The 14,871-nt window shown below is 37.8% G+C and overlaps 1 long non-coding RNA gene across 1 annotated transcript; it reads right to left on the bottom strand.

Annotated features, from left to right (window-relative positions):
- Window positions 1-2,635: 2,635 nt before the first annotated feature.
- Window positions 2,636-3,635, bottom strand: LOC120163597. Its single transcript, XR_005519668.1, has 3 exons — window positions 3,385-3,635; window positions 2,832-2,932; window positions 2,636-2,740 (listed from the first exon to the last, which is right to left on the bottom strand). It is a non-coding gene; the product is annotated as an uncharacterized LOC120163597 (long non-coding RNA).
- Between the last annotated feature and the right edge of the window lie 11,236 nt (window positions 3,636-14,871).

Genomic DNA, 14,871 nt, shown 5'->3' with positions numbered 1-14,871 from the left:
TTTTGCATCTGCTCCATTTTAACCTCCCACTCAACTTGCATCTTTTGCAAAACTCTCGTTCAGCTCTTTCTTTAATTCCTCAATTTTGCATCCATTCTCAGTACTGTGTGAATGCAATTGCACAGTTAGAAGTGCTTCCTCAAAGTTTCCAGCAAGTATAATTAATGCATGTAAACATGCTTAAATGAATGTTATGCAAAATGCAACGATGCAAATGCAAATGCAGAAATGTGGATCCCAACAATGAATATTTTAGAACAATTTCACCAGAAATAAAAGTTTTCACATTACAAGACAGTCCACTTTACAGACTTGACTTCTCTTAGATGTTGAATCTGAAATGGGTCGCTGCTTCATCTGGGAGCTTCATCCTTGAAAATGATTCCCCTCAAGCGTTTTGTAAACAGACTCTTTAACGCCCGGCGATGCTGAAGTCAGTGCATCACTCATCGATGAATAACGTCGGAACGATCGTAAATAATAATCTACTGCTGGATCAATCCCCAGACTTCAGCCTTAAAGGTTGCACGATCTTCGAGCTCACTGCTTTGTCTCGGATCTTTGTATTTGGAACTGATGCCCCTAAAGCATTCTGTAACCTAACTCTGTTAATGCCCCAGTGGTGCGGAAGTTAGTGTATCGCTCCTTGATGTGTAGCGATGACATGATTGTAAATAAGAATCTACTGTTGGATACTTCTAGGATCAATGGATCACCATTCCAGTCTCGAATTATGGACGATCTTCGAGCAAATCTCATTTTGTGTTCTGAGCTTCTTTTTAGCCTTCGGTGCATGTCTGTGTACGTGACTGCTTGATTGAAAACTTTTATCTCTTCTTGTGAAGATTTTCTCATGGATATCCCCTTGCGGATCAACACTTCCCGCATTATGTCATGAAGATGCAATGTAATGCAAAGAAAGATGAAAAATGACACAAACAAATGAGAAAAAAAATGAGTTAGTAACACAGACAAAATAGAGAAATGAGTTAGTGCAAGCAAGATAATCAATATAGTTAAAATATGTTATCTACAGAAATATAACACCTACCGTCATGATATCTACCGAACATGCTTTCAATAGATAACAATCCTACCCGGACATGCTTTCTACCCACAATTATCTATTTCAAGAAATTAGTCCTAACGCATGATATCTAGTTCGCATGCTTTTATTCGAAAAGAAAATAAATTCTACGAATTAGCAAAATATAAGGATTTAGAAACGCTCCTCCTTGGTGTACACTTAGTTTGGGTACCTACTGACGGACATAGGTTCGATATAGCTATACCTAGGGTGATCGTTCGACGGCTCACTATATGCTTGGTTTCGGCTCTAACGGAAAAAAGGGACTCGAATTGTCCTTGATGTCGGTGCCCCCTTGGGCTGCCAAACCCTCGATCCTCACCCATTACAGGTTTCAAGCGGAACGAGTTCAATTCGAGGGGATTCACTACCTTATACCCATGCGAGGAATAAATTCCTACGAAGGTATAAGGTATGTATCCCATGGGTTATTTGCTAAAACTCATACGAAGAATAAATCCTTACGAGAGTAAAGCAATCACCCCGACTAATTTGGATCGAAGCTCGTGTCTAGAGCTTATGTTATGCAAATGAGAGTGATGTGTGCGAGGAGGAACATACCTACCTTCGACCCAAAAGGAAAACAAAACAAGGAAAAATGATAAAATCCTGACAAAGCTGAAAGCCAAAAATAAAATGTTAGTACGAAAAAAACGAAGCAATTAAAAATTTCAATAAACGGATCATAAATTAACTAAAACTAAAAATCATAATTTCCACCAAGACGACAATGTGTAAGCGACATACAGCTTGACTCTCTAAAAAAAAGCTCCCCAGCAGAGTCGCCAAGCTGTCATAACCATTTTTTTTGTAAAACAATTAAATATTATTTTTAAAACAATTATGACTTTAATTGGAAAAATGAGTGATTTTGAATTGATTTGAATTAAATTAAAAATGGAGTCGCCATCAACCTTTGGGTTAGGTAGGTCGAATACCTAAAAACGTCTTTTAAAACAATTTTAAGAAAAATCATTTTTAGACAAGATTCGGTCTGCGTTACCAAAGATTCATTTAAATGGATTCGGGAGTCGGTTTACGTGCGAGGAAGGGTAAGCACCCCCGCAACGCCCAAAATTGGTACTGTGTCGCTTACAGATCATTGTAAATGGTGGAATTTATGAGTCGAATATAAAGTTAAAACGTGATCTATTTATCGAACGTTGATTAATTTGCTTCGAATTAAATAATTAGAGAAAATTCCTTAACTCGAAAAGAAATCTCGAAATTAGCAATCCTCCATCGGGAAAGCTAACTCGACTATTTCTCATCCATAAAAGAATATTCCCTCGTCGATAAAATACGAGTCAAATGTAAAAATGAATATTGACAGTACGAAAAATAAAATACATAACTTGCATTGATCAATATAAAATAAAAATGAACAAACTAAGATTGATTTATTTCAAGTTCCATTTGTAGACACCAATTTTTGTCCTGGTTATAAATATTATATTATAATTATTACTATTATATTATTATTATATTATTATTATTATAACAATTATATTATAATAATTATTAGTATTATTAATATCAGGTATGTTCTTGCAGGTTGTAAAACAAGCCCATGCTTCTCACGTGCTGCTGTCACTCACCGAACAAGACCCATACTTTAGCCAATAATGCCATCTTCAGAATATCACGTGGAATCTGCACAAATCAACAAAATCATCAAGGAATCAAAATCAAACAAATCCAACATAATCCCTAAAATTTCGGGATGAATTCACCTACACTTTACCTGCTCCAACCAAAGTCTCACCAAACAGAAAGAAATTGGCATGCAATGACAAAGGAGGGGGTGGAGAAGAACAATAGAAAATCACCAAATAAGAGGAGGCTCTGGAACAAAAAAAAAAGAAAAAAAAGAAGAAAAGGGGGGTAATGAGGGTACTTTGAAAACCCAAAGAAACTACTTGTAATTCTCGGTTCTCTTCGAAAGCAATAACAGCTTATTAAGGTAATATGTATATTCATTTTCCTATGGTTTTAGTACTGTGTGTGTGGGATTCATTTCAAAGCAAATAAAAAACAGAGAATGAAAAATAAGATTTTAGTTTCAATATACAGTTTTTCGTAGCAATACCAACATTGAATCAATTGTTATTTCCATAGAACCAAGCAAGAAATGTAAGCAGAATTAGTTCTTTCTCGCTGTTACTTATCTAAGACATAAATCATACCAAAACGAGAGATTTCAAGTTGTTTTTATTTTCTACTTACGTTTTTTAGTTTCTAAAGGTACATGCTTTCGATTGAAAGTAAATAGTATAGAAGGAAAGTGGTAGCTTTACCTTGGCCGAACATCGGGAGTTATTCGGTCGAGAAGGCGAGAAGGAGGAGGGTCGTTTTGAGGGTAGATAGGTTCAGTTTAGGTGGTGAGAAAATCGGTTACCTCTGGTGGTGGTCGACGTGAGCGTAACGCCGATGTACGGTGGGAAAAGGAAGTTGTGGTGAGAGTTCGAAATCGGGGTTTTAAGGAAAGAAATAGGAGATTCGAGTTGGTTTAGGGAAGGGATTTAGTTTACCATGTCGATTTTAATGGTGAGCCACTTTGAAGAAGGTAGCCGACTGGTCGGGCCTTTGTGGATCTTCAAACGATGAAAACAGGGCGCTGTTAAGGTTTCTGCCGTGGAGTTTGAATGGAGAGAGGGTTCCAATGGTGCCGTGAAAGGGGAAGCAGAGAGTTGGGGAAATGAAAAGAGAGATTGCGGCACTAAGGGATTTAAACAAAGGAAAATTAGGGTTTAAATTTTACAATATATTATATATCAATTCGCTAAAATGGAACCGTTCATCAACAGTAAAGAATATTTGTTTTAGCGCTTGGAGTTATTTAGGTATGTACCCGCCAAGTTTTGTTTTAATGCGTTTCAGTCCATGTCTCTTTATTTTAATACTTTTGATTCTGCAATAAAGTTTTACGCTTGTTATGTTTTAGTCCTTCATGACATTATTGTAAATACATATATACGTGTGCTTCATGATCATTAAAAGGGTTTTCCTTAATTATTCTACGATGTAGTGTTAATGATGTCTAATTTCTATTGTCTTTAAAGTTACTCTGGTGTTTATTTTCTAGGTTACATTCAAATGTTGTTAGTATGCTCGTGGTATGCATTCATGCATTTAGTTGTAATTGTTTGCATTAATGTCATCTAGTACGATTTGCATGATATCCTCACGTGCATAACTTCACGTATTACATAATTAAACTAAGGGTAATATTCTTTTAGTTTAAACGTTTAAGTGGGTTGTCTTAACTGATTAGATATCCGCTTTTAACGATTTTAAATTAAAAGTGTATCCCTCTAGTAACACCTAAAAAAAATGATTTGTCACTTTAAAATTTGGGAATGGAAGAAAAAGAAATGTTCGACTATTAAATTATCGAGAAAAGGTTGTATAACTATTTAAGATTTGGTCTCGACATTTTTAAATATTCGAACATCTTTATCTTTCTAAAGGCTGGGTAATTTTAATTTAATTGTTTTGGTAATTTTGAATATTGAAAAAAATATTGTGTTGTTTTGTCGGGGATCATAAACCAAATTAAACTCGAATTTGTAAATTTCATTGCAAAGACATTAATTAATCGATCAGGTACCGATTTAGGGCGTTGTGGGGGTGCTAATCCTTCCCCAAGCGTAACCGACTCCCGAACTCGAATTTGGTAATGCAGACCTAAATTTGTTGTTTTAATTAAAATTAATTTTATTTAAAATGGCAAACATTTTTGGGTGCCCAATCACATCCTAATCAAAGATTGGTGGCGACTCTTCGAACCCGTTTTTATCGTGAATGAATTCCCAATTTTCGAAACGAGAGGTTTTCTAAAATCACAATGTTTTTAAAAAATCAATTAAAGATATCAATAATTAAAAATGACGTGGTTTTCCAACTCCTAAAAATCGTTTCGACAGCTTGGCGACTCCGCTGGGGACCTTTTTTTTAGAGAGTCAGGCCTATAGTCGATTAATTGATTATCTTTGCAATTGAAAGTTATAAATTCGTTCTAATTTGATTTTGATCCCTATTTGATTTTAATGTTGTTGTTCGGAATTTGATAACCAATAAATAGTTGTATGATCTGTTTGCTAATGATTTCAGATTAATTATGTGTTTAAAGAGGATTGATCCTTTGAGTGTTTGTGATTATGTTGTTTTTTATTTTCGCTTTTCCTCACACTGCACAGTTGCATTTGCATAACATGAGCTAAAACCCCGCTCCGTCTATTAAGTAAGAGTGAAAGACTATCCCTCGTGTGGTTTTCACCTCCGCATGGGATAGGGATCGCTCCTGGAGCTCACGCCTTATGGTCCTCGTGATGGTATTCACCTCCGCATGGACATAAGGAGGTGTGTTCCCTCGAAATTGAACTCGATCTACTAAAGCCTGTGATGGGCCAGGATTGAGGGTTCGGCAGCCCAAAGGGGCACCGGCAAGGATAATTCGAGAACCTAATTTAGAACCTAACCCAGCATATAGAAACATAGAGCCTGAACTTAGGTCGAGCCTAACCCGAACCTTAAGAATCCCGTGAGGAGTGTACACAAGGAAAAGCTTTTGGGTCATTTATTTTCGTTTTTGTGAATAAATGCATGCGAACTAGAAATCATGCGGTTAGGTTTATTTTCTCGAACAAGCATGCGAATTAGATATCATGCGGTTAGGATTATTTGCAAATAACAAAAGCATGGAGGTAAATATCATGTCGGGTAGGATTACTAAGCATGATTGGGTAGTCAGCATGTGAGGGTTTTTATTTGTACGATACTCATTATTTGTTGTTATATTATGTGTACTAACCATTTTGGTTTTATGTATATTTTATTTTTAATTTATTGCATTTGGCATATTCATGTCATCCAAAGGTGTTAATTCTCAAGTGATTGACTAATAAGAAGGCTGGTCATAATGAGGCAAGAAATTCTTAACCATGTAATCAAAATCGAAGATCCGGAGGCGTTCAGATGATTTATAAAGAAGGATATTGAATGAAGAAATTTGAACCTGATTGAAGAACGATCCACAAAGAAAGACATCCTGAAGATGTTCCATAGATGCAGTAATGCCAAAGACGAAGACCCTTCACAAAGACGTGAAGAGCACTTTCCATTGAAAAGTGGAGATGTAGATCCCAAGATTCAATCCAAGGACAACCGATTCATCAAATGTGATAAAATACGCCGACCATTTGGAGATGCAATGCTAGATTCTATGAAGAGTACGGTTCAAGTAAATGAAGAATCACAATTGTATTTTGATTACATGGTGTAAAGAAATCTTGTTGTCTAAATAAGGTTGTTCTATAGTGGTCACTGTTGGGATTAACACCTTTTGCATTTGCATTTGGCATCCACATTTGCATTGCATTGCTTTAATTTAAGCATTTTTACATGCATCAATCATGAAAACATGAGAGTACTCGTGAAGGAACTGTGGCAGAGAAATATTGGGAAAGTCCAAGCATCACTATAATACAAGGGAGAGAGCCATGGAAGATAGGATTGCTCAAATTGAAAAATTCAACTGCAGTTGCAAGATGATCTAAGGAAAATGCAAGAGGACATGCTTAAGGCTCAAGAAGATATGCTGTCTAAGTGACAAGTTTGTCGGAAGGGAGAAACCCAGAACATGGAAAGGCCCTGAGCAAATAACTGGAGAACCACTTTATCCTCCAGGGTTTACCCAGTACAGTCTCAAAATGTCCAAGGAATGTCTGTCCCTACCAAAGTGCACATCAATCCCGTTGGCGTTGCTGTGAATCTTCAACCGGAACCTAGTTCGCACCCCGAAGAAAGTCCATGTCACCAAGTCCCAGACCTTGATGAAGAGGCCAAAAAGAATGAAAACAAACAATTTCGGGAACAATTCGAACAATTAGCAAGTGAAGTCCAGATTATGAAGGAAGGCATCAGTATGTATCGATTGGACGCTAAAGAGTTTAGTTTAGTTCCTGATTTGGTCCTGCCTCCAAAATTCAAAACTCCCGACTTCGAGAAATTCGACGGTACTAGATGCCCTTCTGCCCATATTACAATGTTCTGCAGAAAAATGACTGGTACATAGGGACGATCAGCTTTTGATCCACTGTTTCCAAGAAAGCTTGACAGGCTCAGCTTTACGATGGTATAACCAACTAAAAGAGCTGATTAGGTCATGGAAAAACCTTGCTAAATCCTTTCTCGACCAGTATGAACATGTGAAAGATGTCAGGCCTAACAGATTGGTGTTGCAAGGAATGAAGAAGAAGCACAGTGAAAGTTTCAGACAATATGCTCAGAGATGGAGGGAGGTAGCAGTGCAAGTGCACCCACCATTAGAAGAGGAGGAAACGAATATGCTTTTCATTAGTACTTTGAAGGCTCCTTTCTCTCTCACCTTATCGGTAATCCTTCCCGTTTTCTGATATAGTTACGACAGGAGAAATGATCGAAATGGCAATTAAAAGCGGGAAGCTCGAGGGAGGAGAGTCCAGCAACAAGCCACTAAAGGGAAAAGGAAAATGAAGTCACCAACGTGAGCCAGTACTATTCCAATAACATCACAATGTCCCAATCTCAGGGAACGGTAGCACCACCTCAAAATGACAATAGACAAGGCAAGGGACCCGAGGAGAGGGAGGCCTCAATTTGATCCAATTCCTATGACTTATAAGGAGTTATTTCGTGATTTATACGATCGACATCTAGTCTCTCCTTATCATGTGGTACCCATACAACCTCCTTATCCAAAATGGTACGATGCTAATGTAAGTGTGATTACCATGGTGGGAATCCCGGACATTCTATTGAAAATTGCACTACATTCAAAGGGTCGTCCAAGCTTTGAGAAGGAGGAATGTTATCAATTTTGGTGACAGTGGACAACCAAGTATATCCCAAAATCCATTGCCAAACCATGCAGGAACTGGAATTAACGCAATCGCTGAGGAAAATGATGAGTTTTGTATTGAACAATCGGACTGTGAGAAGCTGCCTGTAGTTTATAAATCTTTTGCAGAGGAGCGCGCTATAACTTTTTCCTATTGTCCATACCCTGGGGCAATAGGTGATCTGATGTAAAGGGTTAAGCTGTGTGTTTTTACTTGCTTTTAATAAAGGATGCATTCCATTGGTCCAAATGGCAAACATTCTCCCATGCATTTCATTTTTGGTTGTATAATGTATATATATTTCTTTCTACTTACTTATATGGGAAAAGATTCTCCCATATATGTATGTATATTCTCTTCCGGTATTCTTTCAGGAACTCAGATATCAATGATACAAATGCTAATGATTCTGACCCGAGATTGATTTCGAGATGCCCATATGTCAAGGGGAAGTCAAAGGTTGTGATGACAATGAGGGATGTGAACTACCTTTGGAATTACTAAAGATGGTGGAACGGGAAGATAAACAAATTCTGCCTCACGAAGAGCTTACAGAGATCTTGAATCTGGGTACAAATGAGGAAAGAAGTAAAGATTGGTACCACCCTGTCTGCTAGAAGGAAGACATAGCTTGATGGAGTTGCTTCAAGAATTTAAAGATGTATTTGCTTGGTCATACGAAGATATGCCAGGTTTGGATACAAGACTAGTTGTATATAAACTGTCGATAATGCCTAATGGTAAGCCCTTACAACAGAAACTGAGAAGAATGAGACCTGAGATGCTGCTCAAAATTAAAGAAGTGAAGAAACAATTTGATGTCAGTTTTCTCGCAGTGGCCAAATATCCTGAGTGGGTAGCGAATATTGTCCCAGTGCCAAGGAGGGATGAGAAAGTTCGAATGTGTATCAACGACAGAGATCTCAGCAGAGCGAGTCCAAAGGATAATTTTCCTTGGCCACATAAAGACACTTTAATGGATGATACCGCTGGAAATTCTTTATTCTCATTTGTAGGTGGTCTCCCTAGCTACAATCAAATTAAAATGCACTTTGAAGATATGAAGAAAATGACGTTTGTCACTAATGGGGGCACCTGTATTGTATGGAAGATTAGCCCGTTGGCAAATCCTGTTGCCTGAATTTGATATCCAGTTTGTAAACCAGAAAACGGTTAAAGGGAGTGCCATAGCAGAATTCTTGTAAGTAGGGCTTCCGAACAATATGAACCGTTGAATTTTGATTTCCCATGATGATTTAATGGCTATCTCGATGGAAGAAACAATTGCATCCACTAGGAAATACTGGAAGATGAACTTTGATGGCGCTTCAAATGCCTTGGGGCATGAAATTGGGGCAATCTTGGTCTCACCAGATGAAGAGCATTATCATTTTACCAGTCGGCTCAATTTTGATTGTACAAACAATATGGCCGAGTATGAAGCTTGTGTCATGGGTCTTAGAGCTGCTATTGAACTCAAGGTGAAAATGCCCAAGGTATATGGCGATTCAGCTCTCGTAATCTACCAACTCAGAAGAGAATGGGAAACAAAAGATCCCAAACTGGTGGAATATTGTAAATTAGTCTTGGAACTTATTGAAGAATTTGAAGAAGTGACTTTCAATTACCTCCCCAGAAAAGAAAATCAAGTGGCAGATGCATTGGCTCCTCTGGCAGCAGCCTTTAAGATGAACGAGCATGCAAATATGATGCCTATTGAGATAAAAGCTTATGAGTGTTCACCCCACTGCTTTAGTATTGAAGAAGAAGAAGAAGCTAGAAGGCCTTGGTACTAGGGTATCTTGCAATATATAAGGTATCAAAGTTATCCCGAGTAGGCGACCAAGAATGACAGCGGGATATGTGCCCAATGAGGAGACCCTATACGAGAAAAACTTGAATCAAGTCCTATTAAAGTGTGTGGACATTGAAGATGCCAAGACCGTTCTTGAAGTACATGAAGGAGTATATGGCACCCATGCTAATGGAATTACGGAGATAGAATGCACACCCCTCCTCATTAGTTGCATGTGATGACAACCCCGTGGCCGTTTTCTATGTGGGGCATGGATGTTATTTTACCGAAAGCATCAATGATCATCGCTTTATTCTGGTAGCAATTGATTACCTCACCAAGTGGGAAGACGCAGCTTCCTATGGAGTGTTACCCAGTCAACGGTATGTAAGTTCTTGAAGAAGAAAATCATCTGTAGATATGGCTTACCGGAGAGGATTACTTCTGACAATGCATAGAATTTAAACGTCAAGATGATGAAGTCTGTCTATGAGCAATTCAAAGAGAGCATCATAATTCCCCTACTTATTGCCCGGAGATGATTGAGGCAGTAGAGACAGCTAATGAGAACATTAAGAGGCTTATTGAGAAGATGACTGAAACTTATAAAGATTGGCACGAGAAGTTGTCATTTGCTCTGTTTGTCTATCGGACTTCTGTGCAGACGTTAACTGGGCAACTGTTTTCTTTGGTTTATGGGATGAAAATTGTCCTACCTATTGAGGTGAATTTCATTCACTTCGGATCTTGTCAGGTGAAGCTAAATGAGGCAGAATGGGTACAGGCCAGATATTACCAACTGAATTTAATTGAAGAAAATAGATTGAAAGCTATTTGTCATGGTCAGATATACCAGAAGCGGATGATACGAGCACATGGTAAGAAAGTTCTCCCTCGAGAAGTCCATGAAGGGGATCTGATGCTCAGGAGGATATTGCTCGTTCCAAAAGATTTCCGAGGGAATTGAATGCCCAAGTGGGAAATATCCTATGTTGTCAAGAAAGCCTTTTTTGGGGAGCTCTAGTCTTGATTGAGATGGATGAGTCCGAATTACCTTATCCAGTGAAATCCGACGCAACTAAGAGGGTTTTGCTTAAGATAAAAAAATGAAAAAAAAAAAAAAAAAAATGAAATAGAAAAATAGAAAAATGGAAAAAAAGAAAAAAAAAGAAAAAAAACAAAAAAAATAAAAGGGGGTTCAAGATGCAAACTCGAAAAGGGCATTTTGAAACCAAATGAGATCAAGTTGAAAACCCGCAGAGGGCGGCTTGAGTTAAATTCAGAATTCGTGCATGGTGGAGGTTCTGAATTATTTTTGGAAGTGGAAAGAGCTCATGACATGAGTAGTGACAATGATAGTTGGTGATCAGGATTGAGACTAAAGATTAACGAGTCTCTATGAAAGCAACCAGGAGAAATTGAATGCACATGAGATTCAATACTGGTTTACGGCATCCAATAATGGGAGATTTTAGGGTTCAGAAGTAACTTTGCACTCTTAGGTGTCATAACAATTTTGGAATTCCTTTTGACAGAAGCTATGCTCGGGTCATTCTAACGGCATGCCAGTTCAAAAGCATTTGTGTTATTGATATTTGAATATGCCTATCCTTTTGTTCTTTTTCCAGTTAAAAGTTTGCCATATATTTGCTAAAAATTCTTTGCATTTATAAATAAAGAGATATTTTTCCTTTCCAATTCCCCTTTTACAAGCATTTGATTTTGAAAAAGTTAAAACTTATAGCTTAGCTTGTGGTACATTAGATCATTTTGTATTGTTATGCAAAAGATGTTGAAAATGAAGGTATTCTGAAGCTAACGTTGGTTTTAGCGTGTATGTTTGTATGGCTGCGGGAAGCAGAAATCATGGGATTCATATAAAATTCCAACCATTAATATATGACCCAAAGAGATTGTCATTCATCAGGATGGTCATGGGTACTGGCGGGTTTCAAGAAAAAAAGAAGTCAAAGTCCCGTCAAGCCGAGAGATATGACATTGAGATTGTTAACTGGGGTGAACTGGTCAAATGTCGGTGCCCAAGACAAAATCGAGGTTCATCAGAATCAAAGAAGATGATGTTCCTTCGAAGAAAAAATGTGTTGAATTGCGTAATCGCATACATTTTAGGCATGAATAGGATCATGACATTGCATGGTGACTTAAATGTTTACAGGTATCCCAATGATAGTGGAAGATTGAATATATTGAAGCATCAAGATGATGATGACTAGTTTTGAACTCCTAAAAAGAATGGTGACAACAATTGAGCCAGAATAGATCCATGTATCTAAGGGTTTTCTGACAAGTTTTCGCGATGAAGATGAATTTTCAGAAATTTTCTCGAACTCAGAATGTTCGAGTATAATATTTTCAAACATACATTAATGATTGATAATGTTTGATTTTCAGGTTCGACCTTTGAAACAAACCAAACTAAAGCCTTCACAAAAAGTAGTGAAGCAAAAGAAGATTGTTCGAGTCTTATACTCTCTGAAGAAATAGGGGGCAGACGCGATCGTTGAAGATTATTCTAGTCTTATACTCTCTGAAGAAATAGGGGGCAGACGCGATTGATGAAGATTGTGGATCTTATACTCTCTGAAGAAATAGGGGGGCAGATGCGATCGTTGAAGATTATTCGAGTCTTATACTCTCTAAAGAAATAGGGGGCAGACACGATTGATAAAGATTGTGGATCTTATACTCTCTGAAGAAATAGGGGGCAGACGCGATCGTTGAAGATTGTTCGAGTCTTATACTCTCTGAATAAATAGGGGGCAGACGCGATTGTTGAAGATTGTTCGAGTCTTATACTCTCTGAAGAATAGGGGGCAGACGCGATCGTTGGAGATTATTGTTCGAGTTCTAGTCCCTGAAGAAAATTGGGCAGACCCGTAGGAAGATTATTGTTCGAGTTCTAGTCCCTGGAGAAAATTGGGCATTCTCGTAGGAAGATTATTGTTCGAGTTCTAGTCCCTGAAGAAAATTGGGCAGTCTCGTAGGAAGATTATTGTTCGAGTTCTAGTCCCTGAAGAAAATTGGACAGACCCGTAGGAAGATTATTGTTCGAGTTCTAGTCCCTGAAGAAAATTGGGCAGACCCGTAGGAAGATTTTTATTCGAGTTCTAGTCCCTGAAGAAAATTGGGCAGTCTCGTAGGAAGATTATTGTTCGAGTTCTAGTCCCTGAAGAAAATTGGGCAGACCCGTAGGAAGATTATTGTTCGAGTTCTAGTCCCTGAAGAAAATTGGGCAGTCTCGTAGGAAGATTATTGTTCGAGTTCTAGTCCCTAAAGAAAATTGGACAATATCGTAGGAAGATTATTGTTCGAGTTCTAGTCCCTGAAGAAAATTGGGCAGTCTCGTAGGAAGATTATCGTTCGAGTTCTACTCCCTGAAGAAATAGAGAGCGAACCCGTAAAAAGAAGATTGTTCGAGTTCTATACTCCCTGAAGAAAAAGAGAGCGAACCTGTTGCCAGAATATTTTTCAAGTCTCACTTACCTTGAAGAAAGAGTGGAGCATATCCCTTATCAAGTTTCAAAGTGAAGATGAATTTGGACAAAAACGCGTTGTCTTTTTATCTTTGCCCTATTCTTGTTAACACAATGATGAGCAAAGAGGGGCAGCTGTAGACACCAGTTTTTGTCCTGGTTATAAATATTATATTATAATTATTACTATTATATTATTATTATATTATTATTATTATAACAATTATATTATAATAATTATTAGTATTATTAATATCATGTATGTTCTTGCAGGTTGTAAAACAAGCCCATGCTTCTCACGTGCTGCTGTCACTCACCGAACAAGACCCATACTTTAGCCAATAATGCCATCTTCAGAATATCACGTGGAATCTGCACAAATCAACAAAATCATCAAGGAATCAAAATCAAACAAATCCAACATAATCCCTAAAATTTCGGGATGAATTCACCTACACTTTACCTGCTCCAACCAAAGTCTCACCAAACAGAAAGAAATTGGCATGCAATGACAAAGGAGGGGTGGAGAAGAACAATAGAAAATCACCAAATAAGAGAGGCTCTGGAACGGAAAAAAAAAAAAAGAAAAGGGGGGGTAATGAGGGTACTTTGAAAACCCAAAGAAACTACTTGTAATTCTCGATTCTCTTCGAAAGCAATAACAGCTTATTAAGGTAATATGTATATTCATTTTCCTATGGTTTTAGTACTGTGTGTGTGGGATTCATTTCAAAGCAAATAAAAACAAGAATGAAAATAAGATTTTAGTTTCAATATACAGTTTTTCGTAGCAATACCAACATTGAATCAATTGTTATTTCCATAGAACCAAGCAAGAAATGTAAGCAGAATTAGTTCTTTCTCGCTGTTACTTATCTAAGACATAAATCATACCAAAACGAGAGATTTCAAGTTGTTTTTATTTTCTACTTACGTTTTTTAGTTTCTAAAGGTACATGCTTTCGATTGAAAGTAAAATAGTATAGAAGGAAAGTGGTAGCTTTACCTTGGCCGAACATCGGGAGTTATTCGGTCGAGAAGGCGAGAAGGAGGAGGGTCGTTTTGAGGGTAGATAGGTTCAGTTTAGGTGGTGAGAAAATCGGTTACCTCTGTGGTGGTCGACGTGAGCGTAACGCCGATGTACGGTGGGAAAAGGAAGTTGTGGTGAGAGTTCGAAATCGGGTTTTAAGGAAGAAATAGGAGATTCGAGTTGGTTTAGGGAAGGGATTTAGTTTACCATGTCGATTTTAATGGTGAGCCACTTTGAAGAAGGTAGCCGACTGGTCGGGCCTTTGTGGATCTTCAAACGATGAAAACAGGGCGCTGTTAAGGTTTCTGCCGTGGAGTTTGAATGGAGAGAGGGTTCCAATGGTGCCGTGAAAGGGGAAGCAGAGAGTTGGGGAAATGAAAAGAGAGATTGCGGCACTAAGGGATTTAAACAAAGGAAAATTAGGGTTTAAATTTTACAATATATATATCAATTTGCTAAAATGGAACCGTTTCATCAACAGTAAAGAATATTTGTTTTAGCGCTTGGAGTTATTTAGGTATGTATCCGCCAAGTTTTGTTTTAATGCGTTTCAGTCCATGTCTCTTTATTTTTAATACTTTTGA

This window comes from Hibiscus syriacus, unplaced genomic scaffold, assembly GCF_006381635.1.
Source record: "Hibiscus syriacus cultivar Baekdansim isolate YM2019G1 unplaced genomic scaffold, ASM638163v2 tig00111466_pilon, whole genome shotgun sequence".
In the NCBI taxonomy this organism is placed as follows: domain Eukaryota; kingdom Viridiplantae; phylum Streptophyta; class Magnoliopsida; order Malvales; family Malvaceae; genus Hibiscus; species Hibiscus syriacus.
This window is presented reverse-complemented; position numbering and strand designations above follow the sequence as displayed.